The following is a 12757-nucleotide window of genomic DNA, read 5'->3' as shown; positions in this document are numbered from 1 at the left end:
TCTTTCTTTCTTTCTTGCGGAGGGGCATCGATGAAACTTTTTACTTTATTATCAAGAGATTATGTGTGGATGACCCAAACTTGTAAAATTGGATTACTTTTCAGACTTTCCAAGTAGCTGATTGCTACTATCATCTTCTTCAAAGAGTCATCATGATCTATGATTTCAAATTTGCTTTTTAAAAAAATTACTTGTTACATGGCTCTTATCTTGTAAAACATATTGTTTATAATTGAAACTCTGGAGTGTAATTTAGAGTATTTCAGAGCACTTTATCTTTAGAAAATAAGTCTCCAAATTCTTGTCGTGGCTTACAGTGCCCTAGGTGATTGGCGCCCTACTTACTGTGCCAATTTGTGTCTTCTGGAGTTAGAAATGCAAAAAGAATTATTAGGGGTTGTTAAAGGTTAGAGGGAACAGGAATAGGAGTGGGAGGAAAGGAGGAGGATTGAGTAGGAAGAACCTCAGACTGTGGTACAGCTATGAAAACATCTTGGCCTGGCCAATGCTCAGCTTGCCCTTTAAAGGTGTTATTCATGGAACAGAAATGGTCAATCCCCAGGCATTGGTGAAACTGGTTGGGAGAAAAGCATGTCATTGTCTTGAAAGTTGTGGTGGACCCCAAAGAATCTACCCCCAGATAATATCACGTTTTCCTGGCTCATCTTTTCGTTTCGGTTACAGTGTCTTTCAAAGGAAAGACATTTTTACTTTTATGAAGTCTAGTTTATTGATTCTAATTCTTTTATGGTTCCTGATTTTGGTTTTGTGTTTAAGAATCTTTGCCTAACACAAAGTTACATCAGTTTGATCCTATTTTTTTCTTGAAGTGTTATAGTTTTAGGTTTCACATTTGGGTCTTTAATTCATTTTGACCTAATTTTTGTATATAGGCAAGGTAGGAATCAAAGTTATTATTATTTTTTATGTATGCATATCTGTTTGTGCCAGCATTGTTTCTTAAAAAGACTATTCTTTTGCCTTTGCTCCATTGACAAAAGTCAATTGATGATATATGTGAGGGTCTATTTATGGAATCTGTTCTCTCCCATTTATTTATATGTCTATACTTTTATCAATACCGGAGTATATTGACTATTATATCTTTGTAATAAATTTTGAAATCAGGTAGTATGAATCTTCCAACTTTATTCTTTTTTCAAAATTTTGGCTATTTTATTTCCTTTGCTTTCTATATAATTTTTGACTCAGTTTCTTTATTTAAAAAAGATTTTTGCTAACATTCTGATTGGTATTGTGTTGAATCTGTGGATTTATTTGGGGAGCATTAACATCTTAATATTGAGGCTTACAGTTCATGAACACAGTATAGCTCTCAATTTATTTAAGTCTTTTAAAATTTACCACCAGTTTTTAACAGAAAACTGATACAGATTTTGTATTTATTTTGAAAACAAGACACAGATCTAGTACCTATTTCATTAGAGTTAGCCCTAAGTTTTTTGGTGTTATTTTTAATTATACTTAAAATTTTTTTTTCATTTTCCAATTGTACATTGCTATTGTATAGAAATACAGTTGTGTATGTTGTGTGTGTTGTGTGTGTGTGAATTGACCATGTATGTCCTGTGACCTACCAAATTCATTTATTGTTCTAATAGACAACTATGTTTTATTAGAATAGAGATAATTTTATTTATACCTTTCATTTTGTTTTCTTTTTCTTGCCTTTTTGCACTGTCTAGGACTTCTGTTATAATGGTGGGTAGCAGTGATGAGTGCAGTCATCCTTGCCTTGTTCCTGATGTTAAGGAGGAAAGCATGCAGTCTGTCACCTTTAAGATGTTAGCTATCGGTGTAACATAGATGCCTATATCAGGTTTGGGAAGTTCCCTGGTGTTGCTAGTTTGCTGAGTCACTAAAATGAAAGGATGCTAAATTTTTTCAATTGTATTTTATTGCATGTATTGCAGTAATTACAATGATCACAGCAAAAGGAAAGGAAAAAATGGTTTCATAAAGATATCATGGTCACGCTTATTTTCTTTACCCTCATATACAAGAAACTTTATGATCTGACTCCTGCCTCTGTTCCTCTAACCTGATTTGTTGGCATGTACTTTCATTTGTTCCAGAACAAGAAATTATTTGAATTTCTGTGAATACATCATGTTCGTATTTAGCAATGATATTTATAGTGAACACTGTGTGAAGCCACCCAGATTTCCTGTGAGGCTCAAAGTATCTGTTGGCCCCACCTGAGAGTGCTGCTGGATGATTGACCTCAGCTGTCAGCCCTCCCAAGAATTACCTTCTAACGCTAAGAACCACTTTGTGCATGGTCCTGTCGCCTTCTCTAGAACATCTTGTGTCTAAAGCAGAGGTATTAAGACTCAGCTCCTTTCCTCAAGAGGGAGAGTAACACTGCAGGCTTGATTCTGAAGAGCTATACCAACTTCACAGATCCCCATGGGATCATTTTAAAACCTTGGTTTGATGTCATCACAAGTAGGGTGACCAAAAACTGGAATAAAGTTACAGTTTGCCCCCAATTAAGGGATCTCCCAGGACTCAAAACTTTCAGTGCTAAAAGTAGGAAGAAAGGGGAAAAATAGGATGACTCAGACATCATAAGCTTCACAGACAACTCTTTTCTCTCCGAAATCGTGGTTCGCTCCTTTCCCCCACAGATGCTGATTCCAGGAACATTGGGTGCTTAACTTCCTTTATGCTAATCTGTGTCCTAGCACCTCACCACAACAATGAATGAGAGGAGGACAAAGGGGAAGCAGACCAGCTAGGGTGACAAATGCATTACTTATGAGAGATAGGAGAGTGGCAGCTCCAGGATGGTAGGAATAAAGAGGAAAGAGAAATAGACGGATTCGTGATTTATTATAGAGGTCAGGCTAACAAGTCATGTTGATGGACTGGATTATGGATCATGGGGACATACACAGTGTTGAGCTTGAGCAGCAAAGTGAATCGTGGCATCCTTTACTGAAATAGGGAGGGTAATGCTAATTCAGTATGTCCTACATTTAGTATTAGATGTGTGAGTGGAGACTGCAACTAGACATAAAGTTCTAGAGCTCTGGAGAGGTCTGGATTGGTGGTAGAGATTTGGGAGACAGTGCCATCTAGGTTCAAGTTAAAGTCACACGAGTAAATGGGATCACCTGCGGAGAGTACAGGGAACACTTGCTCTGAAAATTTCTTGTGCTTCAAATCCTTTTGAGAATCTTGAAGGCTAAGAACTTTCTTTTTAGAAAAAGGCAGATTCTTGGAAATATTTCTATATTAGGATCCCAGGGCTTCTGTCACAACGTACCGCAAACTGGGTGTCTTAAACAACAGCAATTTATTGTCTTATGGTTCTGGAGGCTAGAAGTGTGAAATAAAGGTGTGGCAGGGCCATGTTCCCTCTGCAGCCTGTAGGGAAAGATCTTTCCTTGCCTCATCCTTGCATCTTGAGGTTGGCTTTCAGTCCTGGGTATCTTTTGACTTGCAGTTGCATTACTCCAATCTCTACCTCAGTAGTCACATGGAGCTCTGCTCTCTGTCCCTTTCTTCTGAGGGACATCAGTCATATTGGACTAAGGACCCACCCTACACTGGTATGACCTCATTTTAACTAATTACATCTGCAATAACTCTGCTTTTAGTAAGGTCAGGGTTAGGACTTCATCATATCTTTTTGAGAGATACAGTGCAATCTTAACAATTTTATACCATTTTAAGGTTTCGAAAATCTATTGAAGCCCAACCTCCAAAGACATAACCCAGAACTCTCTAGTGTTTGAAGGATGGCCATAGGAAGAGATAATGGCAAAAAAGGATGAGAACCAGGAAGAGCAGGACTTTGTGTCCCCTTTCAAGAAGCCAAGGGAAATGAGCTCAGGAGAAAGGATATGCAACAAAGGCACTGAGAAGGGTCCCTTGGAAACCAAACAAGTTTGTCTCATTGCCCACGGGCAGCTCCACACAGTGCAGCCAATGACACGAGCAATAATCGTTAATGTTTTTGACTTTTATGGATGTCAGGCATTATCCTAAGCACTTTTCATGCATTATATCATTTAATCTTCACAATAACTCTTAAGATCTTCATTTTGTAAATGAGGAAATTAGAGTTAAAATAGCTTCTTTACAGTGATATACCTGGCTCAGGAAAGACATCTCAATCCTTAACATGTTGAATTTATAAGATTTGGCTCTCTCTGTCTGCACCTCCCGATTCTTCCCCGCTTTAGTCATTAAGTAAATTCCCAAACATTGACTTTTTGTTTTTTAACCAAATCATCTTTTCATTTCATTTAATGGATAAAATGAATTCATTTCCCTAATTACCCAAACCAGAAAATGTACAGCGATCTATTCTTTCTTACTGTTTTCTGCCCTTTTTTTCAGGTTAAATCAGTGAGCAAATATCAATCTCTCGCTTTAAAATCTGTCCATGGTTCTGCATTGCCCAAAGATACGAAGGCTGTGATTAGGCTCTTGCCTACATTTCCATCCTCATCTCTCAAGGTGCTCCCTGTTGCATGGCCCTCCTCCGGCATTGTTCCAGCCACACTCAACTGCCCAGTACTTCCCCCTTGTCCTTTGCTCTGTCTGTGACGGGTTTTCATCTTTGCAACTGGAGACCCCTCTTGATATTTCAGCACCTGAATTCTGGTCATTTTTTTCTTATGAGATCTTTAATGAAGTCTTGTGAGGATCACCAAAGGCAAAACTGAAAAGAGGAATCATGAGCTTTGCCTTTAACTTGTACTGAGTTTTATCAAGTTCTGAAGATATAAGAGGGACAGGAGACAAACAGATAAAGTGAATAAAGGACAGAATGATAATCACAGAATAATGCTGACACAAGATTATTACAGAGTTTTAAAGAAGGGGGATAAACCATCCTTCTGTAGGACCTTTTTCCTCAAAATCATATTATACCATCAACGTAAATCACTCCCTTAACCTAAAAGGGGAAGTTTTGAACATATGTGGTTAAGAATTTTCTGCCATTCTGATAAAATCACATTTACCCAAATTAAAGCATATTTGGCTTCAGTTTTTAATTTGCTCTTTTCAGTAAGCCTCATTAGTCCCAAGGTTATTTATACAGCTTCAAGGATATTAACTACTTCTAGGTATTTATTTTTCTGAGTGCTCTTTAAGTTAAAACTAATGCCTACAATTATCTAACCAAAGCAGATGACAAGATTTTATTAAGAAGTTCATTTTTTGCTTACTTTCATTTTATTCATTTTTCATAATTTAGTATTACTTAGGATAGGGTGTAAATATCAAAATTGGCATATTTGATGCTTGTCTTGAATGGATATTATGAATTCTTTCTAAGACTGTTAATGAGTTGATTTTAGGTAGGACTGAGGACCCTTGAACCCTAGAATCTTGAAATTTTAGAACCTTTATTACCCCAGTTCACCTTTAGGCAAGTTATGTAAAGGATTTTTTGTTTCTTTGTTTTTGGGGTTTTGTTAACAATTTTCTGTAAATTTCGTATCGTGTACTTGAGGATTTGAAGTACAATGACAGACATAGATCAATAGACAGGTAGATAGGTATCATTGCATGTGAAGCAAACGTAAAACATTAATTGAAAAAGAAAATCGAGTATTGTTTTGGTCCTATCTACTCTCTTCCATCTTCACAAATGCACTATTTGCATTTCTGTATGTCCTTAGCACAGTGCTCAGGAATCGTAGGCACTTGAATGAATGAATGAATGAATGAATGAATGCTTGGAGTCTGCTCCGTGTTGTGAGTCTCTTAAGGACTTAGTTATCTACATGTGGGTTAAGAACATCACATGCACACATAAAAAGATAGATTCTACTAATGTATAAAGTAAACTTTAAGTGGAAGAAAAATTAAAATAGAAGTCAGTTGGAAAATGGTTAAAATGCCACATAATTTTTCCAGGGTCTTTTATTGTTTACAAAAATGCAGGCTTATATTATCAGTCCATGGTTATTTTATTATATTCTCTTTTATACATGCGATGTCCATGTTAATGCATCGTCTATGAATTGTTTAAGACATGATTCACGTGTTGTTAAGTATATTTCTTTTCTTAGCACATCTGGAATTTTCATCCCACATAGCTTGTAGCACTCAAAGCATGGTTTATTATTTATTGTTTATTTTTATTTTTTTGGCAGTTTTAGAACTTTATCTGATAATCAGCAGTTAGTTCTCATCCACATTAACTGTTTGTAGATTTCTGAAGGTGGCAACAGGTACATAGGTGACCAACATATAGAGCTTGTTTGGCGAATCTTCATCCTCATTACGTTTTCTGGATAACTGCACCCAGATGTGGTATGGGACATTCCTTATTCTTCTGTCCCAGACAGCTTCGTTGAGTCTGGTGTCATTTCGCACATCTGAAGTTCCTATCTTTTTCGTGGCAAATTTCCAGATCTTTTTGAGGGCCCAAGGGGCAAGCTTCTTGAAACCCACTTTGGATGCGCTTGTGAATGTCAATGGTGTATTTTCTGGTCACTACCTCATCGATGGCAGAATGGCCCTTCTTCTTCTCACCACCCTTCTTTGAGGGAGCCGTTTTGCCGGGCCCAAGTTAGAAAGGAAGCAAAGTTTATTTTTAAAAGTGAAAGTTCAATTACCAGGGAATATTCTGACAATAGCAAGCACTAAAGCTATAAATGACAGATGGGAGCTGCAGATTTCCCACTTGGCAAAGTCCTCATCTTGGGAATGTCTTTCAGTTCACTCAAAATAGTTGAAAAAAATAGAGAATCTTTTAGTCCTAGCTTCCCTGGACAAAAAGTGATATGTTCACTTCTAATTTTGTGTATATGTGTATATATACTCAACAAATTATAGCCATTGTTTACATAATTTTATTGAGAAGGAAGGAGAAAGGAAAGGTTTGAAATTTACCGTGAAACATGTCTGAAAAATCTATTAACTCTTCTTTTATCTTCATTAAATCTCAAGCTCTTCAAAATGAAATGACTTTGCTGAGAAATACTGCTGCTTAGCTGCAGAGCTAAAATTTGATCATAAAACTCCTATTTTCTCATTCAATATTTATTCATCTTTACCATTATTAATTGAACTATTGCATGAGAAATGTTCATTTCAGATGAAAATTCTGTAGAAAATTCTTAATGGTGTTGTTATCTTTTATATATTTCCTAAAACCGTTGATTTCATTTCAATATATTTACCTTTTCATAGAGTTTTAATAATATTTAGTTCAACATGAGCAAAATAAATCTCATAGTAATGGCACAAAAACTGACAACTAAATATTTCAAGGATATCTAAATCTTTTCTTTAGCTTGTCAAAATAAGAAGACAAGCAAAACAAACAAATACAATTTAGTATGAACTCTTAAGTACCTCGCATGATAAAGATCATTTATTCATTCATTTACCTATTATGCTTTAGAGATGCTGAACATTCTACCAAATAATGAGGAAAACACAAACTTATCTTGAATACATAAAACTAGTTGACTATGAGGTATGTGAAAATTAAAGAATAAAAATAAGTGCAGTTGACCCTTGAACAATGTCTGGACTAGGGCACTGAACACCCCCACACACACACACAGTTGAAAATATATGTATAACTTTTGACTCCCCAAAACTTAACTACTAATTGCCTACTGTTGACTAGAAGCCTTACCGATAACATAGTGTCAGTTAACAAATATTTTTATGTTATATGTACTATATACTGTATTCTAATATTTTTATGTTATATGTACTATATATTGTATTCTTACAATAAACTAGAGAAAAGAAAATGTTATTAAGAAAATCATAAGGAAGAGAAATACATGTATAGTACTGTCCTGTAAATTTATCTATACTGTAAGTTTACATTATCTTTACAAGATCCGTGTATAAGTGAACCCTTGTTGTTCAAGGGTTTTTCAAGGCTCAACTGTATAAGAAACAATCTATACTGCATACCACATATTAAGGAAGAAAGCGATATATATAATCTGTGGAAAATGAATTATAAATTTGGTTTTTGAAATAAATAACCTATATGATGGACAGATAAGAAATCTAAAGGTTTGTCCCATACAGAGGTTGTAGAACAAGGGCCTGGTTTGGGTGCTTCTTAATTGAAATTTGTTCTGCACGTACTACATTGACTCGAATTGATGTTTGCTAGACTATGAGGGCTAAAGCTATATTTCAGTCTTGTACATATTTTACAAACAAAACTTAAGAAAAATATAGCAATGGTTAACTAAATCCTTGAAATAGAATGCTTTCTTTTAACTTTTCCATTAATCATTTCAGTTGTAATTTATTCTACATAAGAGAATATGATGCTTTTGCTATTACCTGCCCTTTCTTAGGTAGCTTTATTTCTGAAAGTTACACTAAGGAGAATTCTTTTGTAAGTTAACTTGGGTGTTGATATTTGATTTCAATGTTTCTTCCTCCTAGTCAGTGATTAATTAAAGAAAATTCATGTTTAAGAAACTAATATTATCTTATTTCTCTACATGTAATAGAAATTTGATTCTTTTTGTTCCTTATAAAGTTACTGTAAATGAGCTCACTATATTTTGTGCTGTTAATTTAGTTCTGTGAATGATTTGCATTAATTCAAAATTCTTCTTTATTTAGCAGAAATAAATTTAAGCCTAAGGAAGTACTTCATTTCAATATGCAAATATAAACATTTATATTTAGTATAAAAATCTGATAGTATAGCTCTGTGTCATCATACTATTCCCTTAACCACCTTTATTTATTATTGAAGTAGAACTCATGTTAAATGGTATGAGGAATAAAATAACACAGGAGTCCTTCCCCTCACCTTCCTCTCTCGCTATCCTGATTTCCAGTTGGCTCCCAAGTCTGGTTCATTTTGCCTCCTAAATATCCCTCAAATCATTCCGCTTTTGCCTGCCTTCAGCATCTTGTAGTCCAAATCATTGTTTGCTCTCTGGATACTTCAGTAGCCTCCTCGCAGGGCTGCCCACTTCCCACATCCACTGGGGCCCTTGTGGTCTTTGCTCTGCCCTGTGGGGCCCTATCCAGGGCGCCTACCTCATTACTGGCCTCCTGATTTAAAACATGTCAAGAGTCTCTCTGCATTCTTAGGATAAAGATAAAACTCCTGATATCTTTTCTCTCTGTTTTAGGATATGTTACAGATCACCCCTTCTTCCTCCTCGCCCACCACTATCTGTACTCAGATCCCAGTCATACACCTATTCAATCCTTTGACCTTGACAGGTTCTCTCCTGCCATATACTGGTATTTTGCCTCATCCAGTTGCTCCTGCTTAGCTTTGAGACGTCAGTAAAATGTCCTTTTTCCTCAGAGAAGAGTTCCTTGACGATTTTACCTGGGTCAGGTCCTCCTGTTACAGCATCATAGCAGTGCAGCTCTTGTCCTCATGGCAATTTTTCATTATTCAGGGCCTAAGCCATGTCTGTCTTTACGTGTGATTTTATTGCCTGGATGTAGAACATAGTCAAAAGAAAAGCAGGCAATAGATAAATAGCTATTAAGTCTATGAATAAGAAAAAGGCTTTACATTTAAAAATTTTATAAATATGAACTATTAGAGGCAGAACCAACCCATCTCGTGGAATGTGTGTGTGTATATAGTACATATCTTAAACAGAGAAACAGGGATAGAACCTAAATGATCATGAATTATGTGGTCAAACTTCTGTTCAATTGTGACCCTAAAGAATGTCATCATTTCCCTACTAATTAATCACGTTTTCATTGTTACAATAAGGTTGAGATGTCATTGTATATGATATTATAGTTTTAGAAAATTACATAGAAAATAAACTTGCTTATCATTTTCAAATCCCCCTCCCCACCCAGCTCCCAAACTCTGCCCAATACTCTGTATGTGACCAACCCAGGAAGTAACCTGGCTTTATCTTTAGCCTTACTTAGAGAGATTGGAGAACTTTGTTTACTCCTGAGGATTAAATGTAAACACCTTCCAAGAAGCCAAAATAGTGCTAAATCCAGGGAGCTGTATCTATTTAGGAAAGAAGACAGAAATCTCACTTAAAAATGGGAAAGGAAATGAGATAAGATCTTGAAAAGCGAGTAAGGAGAAATGAAAACAGGCAGAGCCCGGTTTTTATCTTTCAAGTAATCTACAGTGCTTCAACTTTTGAACATCTAAGAGCGCAAATAATGGTTTCTATCTCAGATTGCCCCTGAAGTCCTGTTTTGATGCTGATAAATGTTATTTTCAAACTTGCTGTTGCCAGGTATGGTTTCTCTGAATTACCCAGAGGCCAGACACCTTCCTTCTTTCTTCTTCTTCTTCTTCTTTTTTTTTTTTTTTTCAATTTATTTTGTAGTTATCATGCTTCAAGCATGGGTCACTATGGTTGAAAATAACTTAGTAGCTGTATGAGCCAATAAATAAGTGTGTCCACAGGCTGTTTTGGGGTTAAATGGTGATTTTCAAGAGCATCACAAACAATCCTAGGATGAGACATCAGTTTGCGAACAGCACAAACGACGTCTTATATTTCCATTTTGCCTTTCAAGAAACAGACCCACTGTTTCAATGCTTATGAGTCTGAAAACTACCTCGTATTATTAGTACCCCTATTTGCTCAAAATCTAGCTAGTTGGATCAGACAACTGACATTATCTTTTAAACTATGTAAAATCAATCTGAATGGTCTTATACAAGGTGTTTTTAAAATACAGGATATTCCATAGGATCAGGTGAGACTTTGTATTATACATCTGTAGCTGCTGCGGATGCCCAGTGTTATAGAGTGATGTTCCGAGATGCTTCATGGCCCACATACACCTTCTAAATCATCAAAAATTTTATATTAAATATATGTTGTCTTCAAATTCCTTGACCTTTTGTGAATCTTTGCGTTTGTTTTTATATTTTTATTGAACATATTCTCTTTGTTCAACATTATGTTTTAGTAGGTAGCCTAGCAGAATGATTAAGATCTTGGGTTGTGGGGCCAGAAGAAAAATATTTGAATCCCTGCTCTGCTACTTGCTACCTTTATGACTTGACAAGTTACTTACCCTCTCTGTGCATCAAAGAAGGGTGAGAATAGTACTTATTTCTTTAAATGAATTAATACACAGAAAACACTTAGGATAGTGTACATATCTTAATAAGAGCTAATATGCTGATATTATGATTATCATTATTATACTCATTACTACATAACATTTTTATTAAATGCCTCCTATATGCCAGACATTTTGCTGGCAATGGGTGATATTGACAAACCTAACAGAAATATCTCCTACCATCCAAGAGCTTGAAATCTGGTGAGCAGAGACAGATTTTGAATAGCTAAAGAAACAGTAAGGTGATATCCAAGGTAAATGAAATGAATGAGATACTATGGTTGTGAATAACAGAGGAGAATTACTTCAGAGAGAATGCCCAAAGACAGCAAGTCTGAGGTGTGTTTTCATATGTTACCTCAGGATTGAAAGAGAGCTGATTATGACAAGAACGGGGACAGAGTTGCTTTCTAGAAAGAGAGCATCCTGAGCAATAAGAGTCTTGAGGAGGAAGGCCCTCGCTGAGCTATAGTAAATTAAGTAAGGTCGTTGAGGCTGAAGTTAGAGAGAACAAGATAGAGAGAAATAAATTGAGCAAGGAGGAAGCAGGAGCTGAATTATGCATTTGGCATGGCTGGGATTTAGTTTTAAGTTCAATGGAAGCCATTATAAGACTTTGAAGTGTAATAATGCTTTGAAATTTGTAGAGGATTATTCTGTCTGCTATGTTGGAAAATGGATTGGAGGTGAAATGGAAAAGCACCAGTTGGGATTTCTTAATATTCCAGATGAGAAATAAGATGGTCCAAAATAGTAGGAGTGGTGATTAAGGAAAGTGTGGTATGTATGGAATATGGAAGTTGAGAGGGGAAAGAAAGATGAAAGATGACTCTCAATTATCTGTCTTAAGCAACTGGGGGAGATACTGGTGTCATTACTAAAAAGAAGACAAAGTGTGGATTAAGTTTGAGCAGTAGGGGAGAGTATGGAATGGAGAATTCAGTTTGGGATTAAGATTAAGATGACTATAAAAACATAATTTGGAGCTATGAATTTGGAATTAATAGACAAGGAGATATGAATTTAGGAGATAATCATATAGATGATATTAAAAGGGATGGCCGAGTTGATCTAGGAAAAGAATGTAGAGAGACAGAAATGAAGAAGTTTCAACCAAGCCTTAAGGGCCTCCAACATTTAGAGGAAGACACAAATATCCATTTCTCATTACTCTGGAATAATGAATAGTTGCTTTATCATAATATAATGCTACAAATGTCAGTGTATTATTATGCAATATAGCATTGCTGTTCATTATGTGATATTATAATATTATGCTAAGATGGAAGAACTGTAAGTGCTATTTCCCCTCTTTGCCATTGTTTTGTTTGGGTCGCTGGAACTCACTTTTCCAAAATTTAAAAATAAGTAAGTTATTATGAAACATGTCCTACATACAAAATGATGTATATGATAGCAAATGAAAATAATTAGATGTTAGAAATGCTAGTCCTTATATTACTTTGAATATTTATATTAATATAAAGTAAAAAGAAATAATGGTAATTAGTTGTCATTCAGGTTCTAAAGGAGACCACTTACTTGGTGTATTTCTTCTTCTATAAGTACCAGTTTTAGAGTGTTGAAAACTGACTATTCATGCACATTGAAATATTTGACGATGTTCAGATAAGATTATCTGGATGCAAAAAGAGAAGAGATGCATTAGATCAGAGACAAGGGTCTGGACATT

General features: G+C 35.6%; 1 protein-coding gene and 1 pseudogene across 6 annotated transcripts in view; one reads left to right on the top strand and one right to left on the bottom strand.

Moving 5' to 3' along the window:
* Nucleotides 1-12757, top strand: part of CTNNA2 (catenin alpha 2) — a 1043800-nt gene that overhangs the window by 267238 nt on the left and 763805 nt on the right. The gene's annotated exons all lie outside the window — the stretch shown is intronic.
* The window catches only part of LOC111738348, a 10248-nt pseudogene continuing 3619 nt past the window's right edge, over nt 6129-12757 (bottom strand).

Source organism: Pteropus vampyrus, unplaced genomic scaffold, assembly GCF_000151845.1.
Source record: "Pteropus vampyrus isolate Shadow unplaced genomic scaffold, Pvam_2.0 Scaffold37, whole genome shotgun sequence".
Classification (NCBI taxonomy): Eukaryota; Metazoa; Chordata; class Mammalia; order Chiroptera; family Pteropodidae; genus Pteropus; species Pteropus vampyrus.
This window is presented reverse-complemented; position numbering and strand designations above follow the sequence as displayed.